Source organism: Physeter macrocephalus, chromosome 7, assembly GCF_002837175.3.
Source record: "Physeter macrocephalus isolate SW-GA chromosome 7, ASM283717v5, whole genome shotgun sequence".
Lineage (NCBI taxonomy): Eukaryota > Metazoa > Chordata > Mammalia > Artiodactyla > Physeteridae > Physeter > Physeter macrocephalus.
Window position 1 is genome coordinate 52,104,044 of NC_041220.1, and position 22,804 is coordinate 52,126,847.

Below are 22,804 nucleotides of genomic sequence, written 5' to 3' on the forward strand. Positions count from 1 at the left end.
ACTAACCCTTCACTTAAAACAACTAGAGAAAGAAGGACAAAGAAAACCCAAAGTTAGCAGAGGGAAAGAAATCATAAACATCCGAGCAGAATTTAATGAAATAGAAACAAAGAAAATAATAGCAAAGATCAATAAAACTACAAGCTGGTTCTTTGAGAAGATAAACAAAATTGATAAACCCGTAGCCAGACTCATCAAGAAAAAAAGGGAGAGGACGCAAATCAATAAAATTAGAAATGAAAAAAGGAGAAATCACAACTGAAACTGCAGAAATACAAAGGATTATAAGAGACTACTACAAACAACTATATGCCAATAAAAAGGACAATCACAAAGAAATGGAAAAATTCTTGGAAAGGTGTAATTTTCCAAGATAGAACCAGGAAGAATTAGAAAATATAAACAGACCTATCACAAGTAATGAAATTGAAACTGTAATTAAAAATCTTCCAACAAACAAAAGTCCAGGACCAGATGGCTTCACAGGTGAATTCTATCAAACATTTAGAGAAGAGCTAACACCAATCCTTCTCAAACTCTTCCAAAAAATAGCAGAGGGAGAAACACTCCCAAATTCATTCTACAAAGCCACCATCACCCTGATACAAAAACCAGAAAAATATATCACAAAAAAAGAAAATTATAGACCAGTATCAGTGATGAACATAGATGCAAAACTCCTGAACGAAATACTAGCAAACAGAATCCAACAGCACATTAAAAGGATCGACACCATGATCAAGTGGGATTTATTCCAGGGATGCAAGGATTCTTCAATATATGCAAATCAATTAATGTGATAGGGTTTCCTTGGTGGCGCAGTGGTTGAGAGTCTGCCTGCCGATGCAGGGGACACAAGTTCGTGCCCCGGTCCGGGAGGATCCCACATGCCACGGACCGGCTGGGCCCGTGAGCCTTGGCCGCTGGGCCTGCACTTCCGGAGCCTGTGCTCCGCAACGGGAGAGGCCACAACAGTGAGAGGCCTGCGTACTGCAAATAAATAAATAAATAAAATAAAATAAAAATAAACTCCAAATCAATTAAATACTTAAATGTAAGAGCAGACACTATAAAACTCTTAAAAGAAAACATAGGAAAAACACTCTTTGAGGTAATCCACAGCAAGATCTTTTTTGACCCACCTCCTAGAGTAATGGAAATAAAAACAGAAATAAACAAATGGGGCTTAATGAAACTTAAAAGCTTTTGCAGAGCAAAGGAGACCATAAACAAGACAAAAAGACAACCCTCAGAATGGGAGAAAATATTTGCAAATGAAGCAACTGACAAAGGATTAATCTCCAAGATACACAAGCAACTCATGTAGCTCAATATCAAAAAAAACAAACAATCCAGTTAAGAAATAGGTGGAAGACCTAAATAGACATTTCACCAAGGAAGACATACAGATGGCCAAGAGGCACATGAAAAGATGCTCAACATCACTAAATATCAGAGAAATGCAAATCAAAACTACAATGAGGTATCACCTCACACTGGTCAGAGTGGCCGTTATCAAAAAATCTAGAAACCATAAATGCTGGAAGGGGTGTGGTGAAAAGGGAACCCTCCTGCACTGTTGGTGGGAATGTGCATTGATAGAACCACTATGGAGCACAGTATGGAGGTTCCTTAAAAAACTAAATAGAACTACCATATGACCCAGCAATCCCACTACTGGGCACATCCCCTGAGAAAACCATAATTCAAAGAGAGATATGCACCACAATGTTCATTGCAACACTATTTACAATAGCCAGGTCATGGAAGCAACGTAAATGTCCATAAACAGATGAATGGATAAAGAAGATGTGGCACATATATGCAATAGAATATTACTCAGCCATAAAAAGGAATGAAATTGGGTCATTTGTAGAGATGTGGATGGACCTAGAGACTGTCATACAGAGTGAAGTAAGTCAGAAAGAGAAAAACAAATACCCCATGCTAATACATATATATGGAATCTTAAAAAAAAAATGGTACTGATGAACCTAGTTTCAGGGCAGGAATAAAGAGGTAGACATAGAGAATGGACTTGAGGACATGTGGTGGGAGGGGGAAGCTGGGGCAAAGTGAGAGTAACACTGACATATATGCACTACCAAATGTAAAATAGTTGGCTGGTGGGAAGCAGCAGCATAGCACAGTGAGAAGGGCTCAGTGCTTCGCGATGACCTAGAGGGGTGGGATAGGGAGGATGGGAGGGAGGAGATATGGGGACATGTGTATGCATATGGCTGATTTGCTTTGTTGTGCAACAGAAACTAACACAGTATTGTGAAGCAATTATACTCCAGTAAAGATCTATTTAAAAAAAAAAGAAAATGCCAGATTGTTTCCCAAGTGCCTATGCAATTTTGCATTCCCACTAGCAATATGTGAGGATTCCAGTTTTGTGTATTTTCACCAGCACTTAGTATTGTCAGTTTCTTGTTTTTTGAACCATTTTGATACCTGTGTAGTGGTATCTCGTGGTTTTCATTTGCATTTCCCTAGTGACTAATGATGTCGGGTGTCTTTTCACATGCTTACTTGCTATTCATATACCTTCGTAGGTAAAGTGTCTGTTCAGATCTCTTCCCGTTTTTTTTACTGGGTTGTTTTCTTTCTTTCTTTCTTTCTTTCTTCCTTCCTTCCTTCCTTCCCTTTCTTCCCTTTCTTCCCTTTCTTTCCTTCCTTTCTTTCTTCCTTCCTTCCTTCCTTCCTTCCTTCCTTCTTTCTTTCTTTCATTTTTGGCTGTGTTGGGTCTTTGTTGCTGCATGCGGGCTTTCTCTAGTTGCGGAGGGCGGGGGCTACTCTTCATTGCGGTGCTCAGGCTTCTCATTGCGGTGGCTTCTCTTGTTGTGGAGCACGGGCTTCAGTAGTTTTGGCACCTGGGCTCAGTAGTTGTGGCTCGCGGGCTCTAGAACGCAGGCTCAGTAGTTCTGGCGCACGGGCTTAGCTGCTCTGCAGCATGTGGGATCTTCCTGGACCAGGGCTCTAACCCGTGTCCCTTGCATTGGCAGGCGGATTCTTAACCATTGCTCCACCAGGGAAGTCCCTGGGTTGTTTTCTTATTAGTGAGTTTTGAGAGTTCTTTGTGTTTCCTGGATACACATTCTTTACCAGTTGATGTTCTACAGATATTTCTCCCAGATTGTATTTGTCTTTTTAGACTGTCTTTTAAAGATCAGATGCTGTACATTTTGATGATGTCCAATTTATCATTTTTAAATGGATTATGATTTTGGTGTCATATTTAAATCTTTGCCTAACCTGAGACTAACGATTTTCTCCTGTGTTTTCTTCTAGAAGTTTTATAGTTTTAGTTCTTACATTCAGACCTATGATCCGTTTAGAGTTAGTTTTCATGTGAGATGGAAGGTATTGGTTAAGGTTCATGGTTTTGTTTATGAATGTCCAGTAGTTTCAGCGCCATTCACTAAAAAGATTATCCTTTGTCCATGATCAGTTGATCATGTGTGTGTGGATATATTTCTGGACAATTTGTTCTCTTCTAGAGTTATGCATTTTAAATGTCTACCATACTGCTGCTGAATTTATGCCAAGAAATGAGGCTACCAAATCCCATCTAGATCATGCACTTGTTTATAGCTTAATGAAGTCAGAGTGAATGCATTTTTTAGTTAAGCCCAGGTCATAAAAACTTGCATTGTTTAAGGCGGAATTGGTCAGGGAGAAGAACAAAGTTAATGGAAAACAGCGTGTGCGCCCTTTGGTTTAAATATTTTGGTAGAATTTTTTCAAAGTTGAATATTGGTGTTAACTTTTTCCAGATTCTTCCTAATAGTGAAAGTGTGAAATTACAGAATGATTCCTCTTACACTCAAATACACATGCACGAGTGCGCACACACACACCACACATCAGAAGGGAATTTTTATAGCTCAGAAACATTTAATATTTGTTTAAGCCCCAAATAATATAATCTTTTTATTACTAAAAGCATGTCTTTCCTCTTGTATTAGAGCAGGGTATTAGAAACTGCCATTTTTAAAGGGAGGTTTCAACCAATAGCATCCCAGAGCAAGATATAAAATATCTGGAGCATGCATTTATCAAGGAAATGGTTCAGAAAATAACCCCCCTCCTACCTGTCTCACATTTTCAGGTTGCTAGCTTACTATACACTGGCCTGCCTATCCCTCAAAAGCCCTGAGGATGTTTCATCAACTAAGTAATCAAACTTGTGGTAGAGGAATTCAGAAAAAAAATTACTTCAGCAAACATGAAAACAGCCTGGCAGGTGCTCCCCCTTTATACTTAACCATAAAATGCTTGACCAGGAGAAAGCTAGAAACCTAGGGAAGATCTTTCTTCCTTCTACTTCTTTTTCCCTTCCTCTTTTCCTCCCTTCCTTCTTCTCTTCCATCCATATTGAATAGGTAGCATTGAGTCATGTTATGAAGCAATGTGACACAGTCCCTCACTGGTAATTTAATTGGACAGAGAATACATATCTGCAGAACGTATAAGTAATACTGTGGTATGATTCACAAAGAATTCTACAAAAACCAAGTTTTACCAAGTTGCACTGATATCTTTTTTCCAAGAAAATAAAATACTGGTAGTCTGTTGTCTAATTTGAGTACTCTCCCCTCAAAAAAAAGAGGTTACTATATAAAATTTTAAGCATTTTGTCTCATATGATTTTCTTAAAACTTTAGTATTTGCTACCACTAGTCTATCCTAGAAAAAAATAATAGAATCTGAATTAGCACAAAGTTTTGCATATTTTTCATTAAATATATGCATATTAATTGTTCCTACTATTCTACAAACCATCCACAGATTTCCAGGTGAAGAATTTAAAGAACTGCCAAAGTGACACATGCAAAGAGTACATGAAATTATAGACACTGGGGGCTGAGAGAGGCCTCTCTGATGGGCTTAGATAAGCCCATCAGGAAACCAATGCTGGGCAGATGCGCCCATTTTACTAGGTCACTGCCCCTCAGCCTGGAAGACTAGGGAGAATTGGGTCGGCTGAAGGGAGGTGTTTTCAGAGCTCTTGAGTTTAGAGGACTCCAGTCCACGGTTCTGGATGAGGCTGGCTCATCTTTCACTGCTACTATAGTCAGTAGGACCTTAAGAGGATCTATCATGTTGTTGTATATTAATTGTCTCAGGTCATCAGGGTGACAGTTACTACATTGCTGTTTCATAAGAGTAAAGCATGCACATCTCATTTAGTCAGAGAGTTTTAACTTCACATTTTTACTAGTAGGGAACATCTAGAAGAGTTGAGTAACCATTTTCAACTTTGGAATTTGTCATTCTCCATTCCTTGCTTTTTCCTTTTGTAAAAAAAAAAATTTTATTTTGTTTTAAATAGTTCAAGTTTGAAAGTTTGCATTTCTTTAAGTTCCTTCTAGTGCCCTGGACCTCACCTTATTCCAGTGACCTTGAAGAAGCAGTTGCTGCTACTCTGGTTGCGTGGAAGATATGGAGGGGTTCAGACATCCAGAAGGATCTGGCTCCTGGAGTGACTGCCTAAAAAATAGAGGTTAGGAAATAGAAGTACGATGGTAAGCCAGGATGCATCTGTAGGATTCTCTTTGTAACATCATCCTGGTATCCACAACTGGCAAGAGATTAATTCAGCCCTGGAGAAGCCCATCTCCAACCATGGGCTCTGACATCCTTATTTCCCATTTAGTGTATCGCTGCAAAACTGATCTTATGGCTTGGCCATAGTGCCACAGTAAGACTGGACAGGAAACTCAGAGACAGCATTTTTAGCTCCTGTTAAGTCATCTGTTTATCCAACAAATATCTATCGAATGTCTACTGTGTACCAGGCATTGTGCTAGATAGGCATTGAAAACACAATGTTAGTTCCTGCCCTTGGGGAGCTTCAGTTTTGCCTCTAATTAGCAGTGGCGGCCGGGCAAGTTTTCCTTTTCTGTAAAGGAAGGACCTGGACTGAATATTCTTGGAAGGTCCTTTCCAGCTAGAATATTCTATTCCTAAAAGCAGAGAGTTCCAGTGTCTCTGAGGGGAACAGAGGGTTAACTTAAGCAGTATGGAAAAAAAAACTCCTAACAACAATTTAACACAGGAATTTGGGGATTTTTGTTGTTGTTGTTTTGGTGGTGATAGCTTGCTTTTTTGGAAAACTTTTTGGAATTTTCCTAAGAAGGGGAGAGAAGAAAATGAAAAACTTGAGTCATTTATATCATCCATACTAACTCAAGAAGGTTTTAAGAACATAATTCAGTCTAAGTTAAAAGATTTCTTGAAACTTTTAATATATGAAAGTGTCCCTGTGCAAATCAAGTTAGTTTTACCCGTGTATTTAACAAAGGTTGGATTTTGACAAACTTTTCTTTAAAAATTAAATCCATGAACTCAATAATATGACTCCAATTAATAAATTTTGTTATCTTCTGTGGGGCACAGCAGCAGGCCACATGGGCTGTCTTCAAGGAACAGGTGAATAAGATGACTTGGCTTGTCTTCGAGGAACTCACAGTGTGGTAGCTTCTCCTGCATGAACTGAGTAGCTTTTTAAAATTCTTTTCTAAATACTTGAGTCTTTATCATTTACAGTGGAGATACGATGACAATGGAAATGGATAACTGGGGAGGAGGTGGGAGGTATGATACCATAGTAGAAAGCACTGAGAAGGCTTTCGAAGTGACAGCTTGTGCTTGGAGAGGAGCGGTCTTTCTCCTGTAGGGTTGATCTGGAAATTGTACTTACTGGGCATTCTCTATTAGCACAAGAATATCTGGTTTTCTTTGATGTATTTCTTGGTTTGGAAATATCAGTGCTCTTTGGCATCAATTAAACTAAAAAATGTTTTTGTGGATTAACAGAAATATTTGCTTTAGTGTTGATTTTCTAATTATGTTGTAAAACGGATATCCCCGTCTGTGCTTCATCCAGGACAGCTTGGAAATAAAGATATTTTTAAATGTGATTTGAGAATTTGAAAAACTTAGCATGGTTTCTATATGAGCACATATAGATTTCTATTTAAGAGGTGGCCACCCAGAAGGACTAAGCCACCTTCCCCTCTATCCCACCCCGTTCTCCTTTTCATTCCATTCCTTGTATTCCTAGCTACCAGAATAGAGGCTTTCAGCAGAGCAGTGCAGCAGGGCTGTGGAGATGCTCACAGGGTGGATCAATCATAACCCCGTTCGGCCATGAATAGGTAAGGTACAGTGCCAGCAGTGGGCCAGGTGTATCAGATACAGTCCACGCTGATGTGCTGGCGGTGAGGAGGACTCACAGTTTTAGGAGGTGTTTTAATGCCTCCAGGTTACCAGGGGCTGCCTTCTTCCAGGTGCTCGTGCTCATGGGGTAATCTGGGCCAATGTGTGATCACTGAAGTGGTGGCAGGGCAGAAGCAAAGGGACACTTGAACCCTTTTGCAGTAACATCATTCCATGGGTCAGCTAAGAACCTTACTTGGAGTAGCTGAAGGCGAAGGAAATGGCTGTAGGCATTAAAAATAACCTTTAAATAAAAATACTATCAGTCATTGCAGGGGAAAAAATGGAATTTTTTTATTTTGTTATTTTTTTTTAATTTAAAAAAATTTTTTTATTTTTTTTATTTTTTTTTTTGCGGTACGCGGGCCTCTCACCGTTGTGGCCTCTCCCGTTGCGGAGCACAGGCTCCGGACGCGCAGGCTCAGCGGCCATGGCTCACGGGCCCAGCCGCTCCGCGGCATGTGGGATCCTCCCGGACCGGGGCGCGAACCCGCGTCCCCTGCATCGGCAGGCGGACTCTCAACCACTGCGCCACCAGGGAAGCCCTATTTTTTAAAATTTTGGATAGCCAGACTTTAAAACAGGCCAAACCAAGGGTTTATAAAGAACTGGTAGTGTCCTAGCCCACCATTTATTCATTCCACCCTTTATTCAGCACATACTTACTAACTGGCTACTTTATATCTCTTCTCCTCAACCTTCCTCCCCTCTTTTTTTCTTCCTCCCCATCTTTTTCATCAATGTATTCCTCCAAGTCAATCGTGCCATTTTTAAACAGGGCTTTAAATTCTGTTAACTCATTACCTGGGACTAGCTGATTAAAAAGCCTTTGGTTTTAGCCTGTTTGAGTTGAATAGAAAAGAGTTGAGCCAGCCATCACCTCTTTAGAGGACTTTTCTGGAGCCAAAATTTAGCCCAGAACCCTTCATATTGGTGAGGTAAGCGAATCTTCAAGTCCTCGGGTTTCCTTGTGATGACCAGGACTTGCCAGTAGGCTTTTAGAAACACAGCCACAATACTTAATGAAAGCAAACATCTTGAAAACAGCAGGTTTCCATTGGCTAGTTGTTTCCAGATGCCCGAGAACGGAGCTGCTGCTGACTGTGGAGTTTAGGTGCCAAGTCAGAGCAGATTCATTTGAACGACAGTGTCTCTAGAACACTCTGACTTGTCACCAGCAGGGCTTCCCCCCACCACCTGTGATCTCCCACCCAAACAGAGCCGTGTTCTCAGTGTTGGGAGTGAACTTTTCTCTTGGACGATTAACTTCACATGGTGAGACCCTGCCCCAGCCAGTGGGGTCAGAGCTCACACATGACAGGTTTCACACTCATCTTCAGGTTTCACTAGGGAAACCTCCCAGACTGGCACTTGGAGTCGCATTTACTACTATTAATGCCAAAAGATATCCAGAGTGGTTTCCAGAGAAACATAACTATAAAAACTGTTAGAGGGCTTCTCTGGTGGCGCAGCGGTTGAGAGTTTGCCTGCCGATGCAGGGGACACGGGTTCGCGCCCCGGTCCGGGAAGATCCCACGTGCCGCGCAGCGGCTGGGCCCGTGAGCCGTGGCCGCTGAGCCTGCGCGTCCGGAGCCTGTGCTCCCCGGCGGGAGAGGCCACAGCAGTGAGAGGCCCGCGTAACGCAAAACAAACAAACAAACAAACAAAAACAACTGTGATAATGCCAGAGCAAAAAGAGAATGAAAGTAGAAAATAAAATGAAGCCAAAGGTAAGATAAAGAAAATCACTGATGTAATTATAAGACACAAAATAAAAGCCGTAGGGTCCTACATAGTTGAGATTGGTCTAGATTCAGCGCTGAGATACTTAGCAGCCAAGGAAAAGAGAGAATGAAGATTATTTAGGATTTGGGACAGGGGACTATGTCACAGCCTTCTGCCCATGCAGACTCCACCTTCTAAATATGGGCTAAGTCTCCTGGATTCCTGGAACCTTCTGCAGCCACACCAGTATTTTTAGGGCCAGGTTCACGTGGGTCTGCAATTCCTTTTTCCCAAAGTATGCCTTGGGAAGCTGGTGTCCCAGTTTTCCCAAGTGCGCTATTGGAGTCGAGAATTCATTGAATTAGAGACACAGATGCAAATTTCAACTCATCTCAGCAATACTCATCTTTGGGGGAGCAAATTCAAATCGGAAGGCATGAGAAGTGAACTAAGAGTCTAAAATTACATGTAGTATCATAGGAAAGGATTTTCCTCCCTGGAGTCTAGTTCTGCATTGAGACCCGTGTACCCATGAGTCTAAGTATTTATTGGGACCTCTGTGCACTAAGTTCTCAAGAAGACACAACTACCCATGTGCACCATAAATTAAGTCAGTTGCCTATGATGCTCTAAAGAGGTTTAATGTGCCTTTCTTTAGCCTTTTGGATAGTTTTCAAAAAGTCTATAGAAGCACTGCTTAATCTGTAGATTTACCTGGCCCCGTTCATTCATTTATGTAATAGATAATTCTCACCCTCCAACTTTGTGCCAGGTTCTGTGGGGATAAAGCAATGAATAAAAATGTCAAAATCTCTGTACACATACAGCTTATAATTATTATTTGCTGTCGTTACTTAACGTTAAGAAGAAAAATTCAACCCTTCCTGAATTTTTTTCTAGCTGACCAATCAGTCTCTGAAGTATTATCTCATGTCTATTCTGATCTCTAAATTACCCTGTGAGGTAGTTTGGCAGGAATTAATCCCTTCTTTAGAGATCAGGAAAAAGTGTAATCTTGCCAAGGTCACACAGAGCTGGGATTCAAAACCTGATCTCTTAACTCTAAGACCTAACCTTTCTCTATGATACCATTTTCCCAATTAGGTACTTTGACTTTATTTTCTGACCTCCAGTTAGCTAGATGGACGAAGATAAGCAGTTCTTTACGATACTGTAGATGCAGACATACAAATGTCTCAGAAAACCAAACAAATAGCGAGGCATCAGAACGCAGGTTTTTTTTAGACCTGCTGCCTGATTTAATGTCAGCCTTCAATGGCCTCAGAGTCCCTGGGCATGTTGGTTCCAGCATATTTCCAGGGCTACCTATGGGTAGAGAGGACAGAAAGGTACTGTGTTCTTATTCCTTGTCACTATCAATTTAAAAACTCCAGGCCCCCAGTAAGGAAAATAACATCCTTCAATGTTTGTTCCTCTTTGTATGCACCTCTTAATAGTTAACCTGCATTCGACATCCTTTTGTAGTTCAACCTCATTTCCTAACCCACCAGAGACAATATTTTTCGTACCCCCAAAGCTTAAAGAATAAGAAACTATGGCGGGAGAAGGGTTTCCGACAACACCACAAATCACTTGACAGCATCCCCAGTGGCATTAACCATCATGCTCTATGATACATGGACCTGTGGCCCCTCCTCATTTTTCAAACAGGGATGCTGGCATCCAGTCATTGGAGTAGAATTGGCCCCATAATGTTTTCCATCTGCTGGCTTGGCACCAGTCGTCAGAGTGTCACCTGGGTTCTGTCTTCTGGTCTTCAGGGCCAAGGCTAGAGACACTATAGAAGAACAATTACCTTATTCATCTGTCAGCACTGTTTACTTTATGTGACCAAAGCAAGATTTTGCTGAAGTATAGAAAAGAAATTTACTGGGAAAAAAAAGTCTAGGCACCATCTCTCTTCTTTTCCTCTCCTCCACGTCTTCAAATTCTGACAGATCTCAAGTGTCACCTTCTCTAAGGAGCTTTTCCCAACACCCTCACCCTCCATGTGCCCCTGGAGAACTTATTTCATATTGCATTGTGTCGCAATTATTTATTTGTATCTCTCTCTTTCCCACTAGACTGTAACCTCTTCAAAGGAAAACATGCACTGTGTCTTTTAAAGTTCATACCATTCAGTATGTTTTTCTGTTTAGGGAATGATTTGCAAGTTTAGAAAAAAATGGTAATTCCTGTTAGTTTTAAACTAAATCTACAGGAATAAACTATGTTGAAATTTGCCATTCTAAAAAATGAATTTGTTAATGCCTTTTTCCCTTTTATAAAAAGTTAGCAATAGGAAGTTCAGTGTTGGGGTTTTAGGGTATCCTTTTAAAAACAATTTTTAAAACAACTGAACTTTTCATTGTTGAAAACTAACAGAATATTTGAAACTATTCAGTATCATTTAAAATTGACCTCAGACATTTGACAACACCGTCATTAATTAAATGGCCCAGTAAGTTCACGCTTGTGGTTCTAAAATGGGTTTCTGCTTTAATGGAAATGTTCACATTATTAGTATTTCATCATAAGTGAAGTATATCCTTAGAAGCTATTTCTAAAAGATTATAAGATTTTTTTTTTAATATAAGATTTTTTTTCACATTGATGCTGGCTTAGAAAATTCAGGGAGAGATGATGAAGTGGCTACAGGAGCAATTCTGGAAGGAGGAATGTCTGGGACAAAAATTTAACTCAAAAAAAAAAAAAAAGAGCCAAACCATCTACCCTGGCATTAAGACCCGCCACACAACTTTTCATCAAAGGGCAGAGACTGGTAGTCATGATAGGCTCTCATCTGAGCAGTAACCTCGACCCCCAGGCTCCATCTTCTTCAATGCATGGTTACTGTGTCCACATGGGGGAGGTCCCAGTGGTCCAGGCGTGGTGGTGGCACACAGCATCACTTGTACCCACAGTCAGTCACATGGCCCTTCCTACCTGCAGGTAAGGCTGGGAAACCCGGGCTAGCTGTGTGCCCAGGAGGAAGAGGAAAGCACTATGGGGAGGGAACAGCATTTAGTCCCTAAGACGTGAACTCATCTCTTAGGAAACCTAGTTCCAGGCACAGAATAGTGTCTGTGGACTGGAAGATATAAACACCAGAGCTATTCAGATGGGAATCATCAGGATTCAGTGACTGACTGGATGGGGAAGTAGAAACACAAGAAGAGTATTTATTGACAGTTTTCTAACTTCTCCCTGTGTCTGTCCTTTTTAGGCTCTCTGAAAATTATTTCTAAAAAGCAACTGGACAAGGCTCTGAAAAGTCTGTCTATCACAAAGTTGTTCTGAAACAGTGACCAGTTAACTCATGAGCTGTGTATAAACTGGCTTTTCACATCCACTCTGGACCAGATGAATGTTTAGAGGGACCACAGTCTGATTTGAAAGAGAATATCATCTAGTTAATGTGAATTAACATTAGCAAGTACAGTTCTGTTACAAGTACCTTAACGGCCGTGAAGAAAAGTCATGAAATGGCATGCGAATTTAGTGTGTGGGCACCGGAAGAACTATTCTCTACTCAAAAATAGTTGTCAAAGAAAAGAATCAACCAAGAAGAGCTGGTTGCTAATAGTTTTGGTGTGGGAGGAAAAACCGATTTTCAGCTCTTGGCTCTGAGGTGGGGTCAGGAAGGTCAGCAACCCAGTGTTGACCTTTGTGTTTGGAATCTTTCATATTGACTCACCAGACTCTTGTAATTTGGTGAGCAGACAAGCAGAAGTGTAGACGGCGGTCTCTGTGCCTGAACTTTAAACTCCTGAGACGCTTGTCTTTTACGATAATAATTAGCACTGCTTGGGATCCAAAGCAGGGTAGCCACCTAAGACCTACCATATTAATCTAAATTAAATCAATGAGTGACCACCAGAGAACCCGCTGGGAAGCTGGGGGTGGGCAGCTGAGTAGCACCGCTGCGTAACTTTGTACACCATTTGTTTGGAAGCCTGTCTGGAGGTGATTTTTACAAGAGTGATTAGGCTGATAGGATGAGAGAATTTCAGCAATACTGCTATGATCACATGCTCATCTAGTTTTGAGATTTTCTGATCCCTTTAAATCCAAATGGGACTTTTACTCCTTATTTCCTCTCCTAATGATGAAAGAATAAATGTCATTTTATAATCAGGTCAATGATATTTTTCAAAATTAAGTAATATGTGTTTATGGTAGAAAACTATGAAACTAAAGATTTTAAATCAACTTTAATCCCGTCACCTAGAGATAACTACTATAAATAACTTGGTAAGTTTTTTTTCAATTCATAGGCATGTGTATGTATAAATATACATATACCTGTATAAATAAGGCTTAAGTATAGATTAATCTTGATATCAGGAATACTACCCAAGTTAGTTTTCTTTTAATTTACCTTTAATAGTTGCATGATGTTCTAAGATCTACTGTTATTTACTTAAGCATTTCCTATTTTTGGACTTTCCAGTTGTTTCTAGATTTTGAACATCCTTGTGCATAAATCTTTGTACTTATCTTTGACTACTTCCTTAGGATAAAGTCATAGAAATGGAATTACTAGGTCAAGGGCTGCAACCTTTTTTAAGACTCCTAGTGAATACGAGTCACATTGTATATACCCTAGGAAATGTGCTGCCATTCACTCCTGTTATCTGGGTATGAGAGAGCCTGACTGACCAAAAATCTTTTCAGCACTGAGTATTATTCTTTACTCATCAAGTGGGAATTGGAACATTTAACTGAGCTGTCACTTCTGGAGCTTTACAGGCTGCTCTGCTTCATAACTAGCCATCTTGAGTACATTCTGTGAAAAGCTATTACAACAAACCCCATTACAGCTGCCCTTAGTCCAAAGACTAGTAAGACAGACACAGGCAATCTAAGAGATGTCCAGCGTGAGTACATGCATTACGTAGTTCTTAATGAGCAAAGTCAGGCTGGTACGAGTTTTGTTCCTTTTATATGTCCTAAGCATCCTTGGGGAGGGTTGTATTTGGTCTCCAGAGTTGATCTGCTGGGTCCAGCCCCCTGAAGTGTCTGTCTAGCAATAAGGGAAACCCCAAGCGTGAACACTGCGCATCGTTGAGCCCAGTGGAGTTTTCCCGCTGGCAGGGAATTGATTGACTGAATGTAAATCGCTCTGACTTGAGTGATTCTGTCCACTCAGGATGAATTGGAGAGAAGTCACCAGAAGGAAATTGGCCTCTGAAGTGTGAGAACATTGGCTTATTGCCGTCAGGAGCAATGCCTGTCAGGAGCATGGCATTTTTGCCTTATTTCGGATCTCATGTTATTTGGAGCAGTGTTGGAGTGCTGTAAGATTTAGACCTACCTTCCTCTGGGTGTAATGTTCAAAGTATTCTCTTTGCCATTTTAGTAATCCAGGAACAATGGATTACAGTACCTTATTATAGTTTATAATGCTTGGTTCATTCTGTAACAATATCAAAATTCCACCAACTTTTTCTTCAATGCTTAACTGTCACAGAAATCAATTAAGTCGTTCAGTGAGTGTGAGTATCTGGCCCCATCACATGCCCCGGGAGTAGAGCTGTGAGTAAATCCAGCGCATCTCTGCCATCATAGAGCTTACATTCTGGCGTGGGAAGACAGTAAACAAACATGTAGCATGTCACACGCTGATAATAGCTTTGGAGAAAAATAGAGCAGGAGAAGGGGGCAGGGAGGGTACAGGGGCAGAGGGGATATGGGTGTGTTATTTTATATGGGATGGTCGGGAGAGGCCTCCCTGGAAAGGAGACATTTGAACAGACCTGAAGAGAGCAAGGCAGCGAGGCTTTTCGATATTTGGGGGAGTGACATGCCAGGTAGAGGAAAGAGCACGTGCAAAGGCCCCGAAGCAACGGCTAGCTTGGTCTATTCCAGAACAGCAGCCAGGAGGGTGGACTGAATGGGTCGGGGTGGGAGGAGAGGTGACAGAGTGCAGAGCAGGCGGGACCTAGTCGGCCTTCGTGGAGACTTTGGCTCTGTGTGAGGAGGGGGGTCACAAAGTTTTTTGAGCAGAGAGGTGACACGATTTGACTTCCGTTTTCATTGGCGGCAGAGGCGGTTTATCCACTGAAACAGGAGGAAAGTCAGAGTCCCACGGACACGGGTGTAGAGCTTAGAAGATGGCGGTGGGAAGGCGTGGAGGGCCTGATTGATGCCTTCTGCTTCTTGGTGAAGGAGGAAGCCAGGCTGCCAGCCGGCAGTGAGGTTGGGGGAGGAGGCACTGGAGGGTCAAGGAGGAGAGAGGGTTTGTAGTAATGGTCTGGGAGGGTGGGAAACTGATTGGAGAAGTGCAGGAGGAATAAGAATTGATACGGCCACCAGTGCCAGGATCATCAGTAACCTGAGTAAAGGACCAATTGGATACAATGTTTTTTGAAATCCTTTTCAGATTTTCCTTTGGCCAGCTGCTTCTTCAGCCTCCAACCAGTAGCCCTTGGCTGATTTTCTTTGACAATCTTGGTACATTATGACTCTAAGAGTTTGGTTATAAGGACCAGAATCCTTACATGTAAGGACCGATAGAGCTAGAAAGGGCTGAGAAATCATGTGGTCCAACCCCTTCCATTTTACAGATAAAACCCAGCAGTGAGCTAGAGTGACCTGCCTGGGGCACGGAACTCATGGGTTGTAGAGCCGACCCTAACTCCTGTCTCCTGATCCCCGACCCAGGACTCTTTATACTACAACAAATTATTCTTCATTTTTCCCAAAAATTAATTTAAAAAAACTTAATCTGGGATGGTTTTAAATCCCTATCCTGACGTAATCTAGCTGGTTTAACTTTAGAAGATACAAGAAAATTGGGGAAAATACTTTGTAGCAACTTTATTGAGGTTTGTAAAACCCATACAACACTTACTTTTTCATCTTTCATGTTAAATATAGACACAAAACATCATTACCAGCAGCAGCAGAAATTTGGGCGAGTTACTTCACTATTTCGTATGTTTTTATTTCAGCATGTTTTTTATGGAACTGGTTTTTATTCATCTTTTCTCTCCTTGTTTTTTTATATGTGACTGAAATGTTTTCCACGTTTATTTCCAGTGGGTGAAGTGTGGTCCATGTGGTATATTGCATAACAACCCCTACCCCTGGATAATTGCCCTCCTTATTTTTATGAAGCAGAAAATAGCCTCTTGTGTTATAATGAGTCAGTGGTGCCCACCCAAACATGAGTATATTATGCAACAACTTTTGCTTCTTCTCTCTTTTAGGGAAGGGAATGAGGATGGGAACAGGAGGGAGGATAAGATTTTGATCATTTCTGAATGTCCTGAAATACCATCTCGGGAAAGATTCATGTTTTTTCAGGTTCCCTAAGAGACTTAAAAAAAAAATAAAATCCATACAAACCTAATTTAAAATTAAATGTTCCTCAAAGTGACAAGTATACATTTTCTTTCACCTATCTTCTAATTAGAGCCTCTTACTCATCTCTAACTTGATTCATTCATTTTGTCTCATACGAAGAATATTTAGAATACTCACTGATGGCTAAAGAACTCAGGTGTTTTAGCTAGATAAAAATTTTGTACATTAATAAAAAGAACAATAAAATAAAAAATAAAATTAGAAACTCAGCAGTAGGTTATTTTATAAGCCCTAGAAACAACAGATACTTAAATAAAAAAACTTTTTTGCCCTTTATTTAAAAATCTACATAAATATTTTGAAGACTTTTTAAAGATTCATCTTATAACAATATACGTTCTAAATAGGTTCTTAATTTGTTTGAGCCCCAACAGATAAAAACGTTAACACAGGGCAGATAGGATTTTCTTTCTTTCTGCTCCTATATGATCCAGGATGATAACCAAAAATAATTTTGTGACATCAGATTTATTTCCACGGCAACTGGCCGTAATGTTACAAACATTGGATTATTGACTGGTTCAGGATGAAGGTTAAGGAAGATTCGTTCCTATTCGAGCAAGATCATCCAAAACCAGCACCAAGGGGAATACTGTCATAGCTGCTTCCAGCAGTGAGTCCTTTTCAAAAATGTTCTCATTATTCTGAGAGTTTTGTTTTATTTGGTGAGGGTTTTTGTTGTTTGTTGTTGTTATTATTTAATGTTTTAATTTTGTTTGTTTGCTTCACTTATTTATCCCGTCCTCCCCCAGAGGTGATCGGGTGGAAAAATAGTTATTTTTAGTAATGGAAGCCCCCTCTCTTAAGAAGCAGTCTCCACCTTCATGTAATTCTTCCTTCATAAATAAGATTTATTTTGGAACTTCAGTCAAAAACATCTGTACTTTGTGCTGAACAAAACAGCTGCTTTCCTACAAGAGCTGCTGGCCTTCCTGATGTTAGATAAACCCATTTTGGTATCTGAAAGCCCCTGGTAGAGCAGAGAAAGAATGTGGAGTGGGAAAGGGAAGCTCGCTCATTCTTTAATCTAGAGCGCCTCTGTGTGGCCTGAGCAAGTTAATACAGGAGGAGGATGAGAGTATCCAAACTGTTTGCCAGTTTGCTCTCCATTCCCCACCCCCAAACTTCATATGTTTTTAAAGGCAAAATATATTTTCATAAACATATTATTTGAGGACGTAGTATGAATACAAAGCTCCTGAGAGCCCATAAAGCTATTTGACCATCTTGGAAGATAAGCCAGTGTTAATGGGCATTCTGCTTGAGATATTTTTCTAATAGTGATGGGAGACATGCGGAGATCAGTTTTTAAAGCCTTATCTGAACCACCCAATGATTGACAACATGCCTTTGAGAGATTCTGTTTCTCTTGGGAAGCCTGCCCTCACTGTCGTGCTGCTTCCTCCGAAGGTTAGATTAGTTGTATTTTTTTTTAACTTACTTTTCTGTATCCCTTACTACGTTATAAATTCCTTCAAAACAGAGCTGTTGTGTTCCTCACCTCTATATTCCCAGGAACAGCACAGTGCCTGGCACATAGTAGGTCCTCAAAAAATGCTGATGAGTGATAGGTGTTTAAGGACCAACAGTGGTGGATCAGAGACATAAAATCCATAATCTTGACCTGTGTCCTGACCATCCAAGTGTATGGTTAGTGTCTATTACTGTGCTTTTCTGTACTTAACTCTTTGGAAATTGCCTTAAATACAGTGAGCTTTACTTAATGAGAAACTGAGGTAGTAAAGAGTAAACGCTACAATAAAGCTGGGCATTTTGACTAAGTTCCTCTTCTCCCTCCTGACTTGCTGGCTTTTGGTTTGTTTTGCTAAATCATTAGTTTGTAATGTCTACTTTTTATTAAAAACATCTGCCACCCAGTACTACACCAGTAAAATCTTCTAGTGAGTACTATAAGCTCAGAGAAAAAGTAGTCACATTGCCCTGATAGCAGGGAATGCTGAGTTATGCTGCTTTTCAGAGAACAGGGATCCCCCCTCCCCGGCAAACCTTTTTTTTTTTTTTTTTTTTAACTGTATGTTTCCCATCTGCACTGAAACATGCTATGCAGGAAGCACTTTTTTTTTTAAGGTATGTTTAACTATGTTCTGAGAATTGAGCTATGTCCCACCAAACACATGGGTCGTTCAACAAACATTTATTGATCCCCTCTGTGTGGTTGGCATTGTGCTAGGATTACAGAAGTGGGTGAGACAGTCCTCCCTGGACCTCGTGGGAAGGCTGAGGGAGACCTAATGGAGGTGATCTGTACACGCAGGGCTGAGATCGTGGAGAGAGTAGTGCCTCTGAGGTGCTTGATAAATGCTGTAGGAATTGAATTCAAGGACTTTTTAAGGTAAGTGGAAGCACCTTTGTGTATTGCAAAGCCAAACTGAGATCAGTGTCTTGGCTTACAGGGGAGAATAGTTGGGCAAATAATGTTCCGTACCACACTTAAAACGTTTAATTTAGGCAAGGCAAGTAAGGAGCATGTGGGTTTTAGGTGTGGCCAGTTAAAATCAGAGATTCTGATTATAATTCCTTTCTTATGTTCGGCCCCCCGCCTCCCAGTGTGGACCAGTGACACCGACTTATCAAAAGCTCTGAAATTTTCTTTTTCAGACTTTAATAAAAGTTGTTACTTCTGACTGGAACAGTCACGGCCACTCCGTCTCCAGACCAACTCCTCCCTTCATCCTGGAGGGGCCTCCTCTGTCTCTCTCGTAGGGCTCTGGGCTTCCCCTCATAGCACCTGCCACATCGTCATGTAAACAGGTTCACCTGCTTACCTGTCCAGCTCCCCTACACAGCTGGGAGCTGCATGGGAAAGGGTGTGTGTTTCCTCCAGGGCCCAGCACTTGCTTGGCACCTTGAGGCTCAGTAAAGATGTGTTGATCGAATTAGCTAATTAATTAATTAACAATAGCTCTCTGGTGTTGTGTCTCTGTATGTGACTTCAGAAAACCAGATTCTTTTAGTTGCCCCTTTTTATTTTATGCTGAAGGAAGAGACAGGCCCTTCTCATATAGATGAGGGGAACATAAACCTCTCACTGCATAGAATCCGAGCAATGTCCTTTCCTTCCGTGGTAAACATGGGAAGTCTCTGGGAGTATAGGAAAGTATTTTTTTTAATAAAAAGGAAGATATACAGTCTAGGATATGCCCTTGAGCCTGTTTACTCCTCTATAAATGAGGGGGGTGGGCCTGATTATCTCAGAGGACCTTCCAGCAAAAGTTGTTCTAGGAAGCCACACCGTAAATACTATAAAACCATCTTATTACTGCCAGAATTCCACATAATGTTTGCTACGATTTTGTGAAGTACTCATGAGTAGTTTAGAAGAAAAAGTGAAGAAACTGTCTCCCCAAGAGCCTCCAGCACACAAAACCTAAATGATTTTGTTGACTAAATGAATGTGAAAAAAACAAGTGGAAAAACCTAGTCCTTAAGTAAGAAATATACGTACCATTGATGGGATTTTCAAGAAAGAAAGGGAGAATGGTCTGCAAGGGCAGAAGCAGACATTTATTGTGAAAATGTGTTACTTAAACAGTTGCATTATTTATTTACATGGGAAATGGCCCATGACTCTATAGTAAAAAGCCTTTATAATAAGAGAATTAGGTCAAGAAACTAGTATAGCTGCACTTACAAGCCAGTACTTGATAAATGCCATGAACTAATGATTTGACCAAGTGTCCTTTTGAAATTTAGTAACAAGGAGTCCCAGGAAAGTACAGGAAAGTGTTAGGAAGAGCAGCCCATTCTAAATAGGTTTCTTTCCTTGTCTCTATTAGATGGCTGTCTTGAGGGAGGGGGGCTTCTAAGTTTTCAAGCACAGACTGCAAATGTGTTTGTTGTCATTGAGGCCGCCATTTGGAATTGATGCAGGAGCTCTGTCGCTTCTTTTCTGTGTAACAGCCTAAGTGTGGTGGCGTTCAGTCTAGCTGAGGCCCCTTCCTGTCATAAATAAGATTACTTTCATTTCACTTGTGGAGTGTGCTATTCCTCAGAGTAATGAATTTCCTCTGTGCCTTTGAGCACATAAACATGGTTTTCATTAGCTTTCTCTCTTTAAAAAAAAAAAAAAAAAAAAAAAAAAAAGCCAGGGACAGGGAGGTGGAAGGAGGAGAGAGAATCTGAGCAAAATTAATAGCCGTCAATTAACTCCATAAATACAGATGGATTTTTTTTTTGCCAACGGGCTGGAACAGGCTTGTGAGCAGTTCCAGAAAGGCGTTAGTTAGTTCATCTCTTCTGAAAAGCTACAGAAATTCAGTGAGGCAGAAAGGGGTACCAATTTTATCCTACATGAACACAGAAACAAAGAGAAAAAGAAGAGGAGGGAGAGAGAGTATTCTTTTTTTAACCTTGTTTTAAGAACTGTATCAAAAAGTCCATCAGAGTGGCCCCCAGGCCATACAGCTAGCCCTGGGTTCCTCTGGATTATGGAGCCCGTCACAGAGGACAACCTACATGACCACAACCTACATGACCAGGATCATAGTGCTGTCTCTGCATCCACCTCCCCTGCCTTCGCTGCTCTGTGTGTGTGTGTGTGTGTGTGTGTGTGTGTGTGTGTGTGTGTGAGTTTATGCTAATAAGATATCCCGGCCTTTCTCAATTTTAGACTTACCCTGTTGAGATTTGTAAGTCATACAGTTCATAGTACTAACTATATAGTTGTTCAATTTTATATTCTAGAGTCTCTTGTCAAGGAGTGACTCATTATAACACGGCTGGACTTTTCTCGTTGATGTTGCATACTTGAGCCTGAAAGCTAATTTAGGAGCCATTGACCCTTTGACTTCTGCCAGGATCTTTTTTGCTGTTGTTTTTGGACGTTTGGGGGCAGAGAGTTGAGGCATGGGGTGTTCTCAGATCATCCCAGTGAAGGAGTTAAGCCATTTTTTTTTACAAGTCTAAAACTGGTTTTCAAAATTATTTATCCTCCCTGGAAAATCCCCGGATCTGTCTTTCCAGAATCACTCTCTCTCCCCGCCAAATCAAGGTCTGTTGCAGCCCCCAATTAATAGTATATTAATTGTGCTTCTTTCTACCTCCTGAGAGAAGAAATGATAATGCTCTGAAAGCATCAAGGAATTGAATTCCGGGTCGCAGGTTGTCATTGACAATTCACCGAAAGCTTTAACCCAGATAAGGAAGCTTGATGCATTTCCCAGTGAGGTGCCTTTTGCCTGGTTTTGACCTCCTGGATAGGTACTCTCATTACAGTTTAAAAGTACAGCTGGTTTCCATTTGAAATGAGAAGGATGGAGCTGTTTAAGGAGCCAGCGCTTCTCCAAGGTGAAGGCTGCGTTGCTGAAATGTGCACAGCACACAGCGAGGAACCCTAGAAACGAGTTTCCATTTCACTTAGCTGTAGCACAGGAAATTATTTCTGGCTTGTTGTTGTTGTGAACAAAGAGAGCATTGCATAGTAAAAATTCCCTGTAGTTGTTTAATATTTACTGGGTAGTGTGCGAGTCCCTAATCAAGGCTTTCTCCTCAGTAAATCATGTCAACTCTGTCACTGTTTTGATTGGAAGCATGAATTGTAACATTGAAAATCTCCCAGGACGGTAAAACTCTGCAGCTGTGGAAGGCTGCAGCTATTTACTGGGGTTATTAAAGGAACCTGTGCGACTTCTTGGGGTGGCGGAAAGCTAAGATGGAGTGAAATTCATAAGGTGTACAGGGATTTAAAATGAAGGTTCTATTATGAGCACAGCCCCATAACAATATCCTCATAGAAATAGATACAGTATAATAACTATTGTTCCATGAATTGGCAAACATAATATTCTGCTGTCTTTTTGCTTTTTTAGAGGGAAAAATAGAGTCCAAATGTGAATACTGAAGTAGACATTTTTAGTGCTTTAGAACAGTGTTTGAACTGAATGGTTTTTCAGGGTACTCTGTAGAAACAAATGTCACCTTTATTTCCTAAAGGCATTTTGAAGAGTTTGCCTTTAATGTTTTTACAGCCTTAATTCTCCTAAGAACCAAAGAAGTGGAGAAATTTTTATACTTTCATTATCTGAAGACATGGCTAACTAGCCTGCCTCCTGATGTTTGGGGCCCTGAGGAATGTCCTCAGAGTACAAAGGATGTGTTGGAGGGGCTAGATCCCAAGGAGTGGAAAATGGAACAAAGGGAACTGAAAACTCATGCTTGGGAGCTGAGACCAACCCCACGCCTAAGATATATCTTTTCCAGAGTGTTTCTTTGTTCACTCGTTCATTCCTTTATTCAATCACTTATTCCTTTAAGAAATGTTTATTGAGCATCTACTCTGAGCCCAGAACCTTGCCAGGTACTGGGAGGTCTAATTTAAAGGCATCTTGCCCCCAAGGACAGGGCTTCCTGCCAAGAATGTTCTGTCCTCATTGCTGCAGTGTAAGGAGCAGCTGGATCCCCCAGTTCAGCCTTGACATTCAGCAGAACTCGGTGTGTCTGCATCTAAAAGCACAAAGCACCT

The 22,804-nt window shown here is 40.9% G+C and overlaps 1 protein-coding gene across 15 annotated transcripts in view; it reads left to right on the forward strand.

Moving 5' to 3' along the window:
* The window catches only part of SCFD2 (sec1 family domain containing 2), a 422,795-nt gene that overhangs the window by 281,135 nt on the left and 118,856 nt on the right, over positions 1 to 22,804 (forward strand). The gene's annotated exons all lie outside the window — the stretch shown is intronic.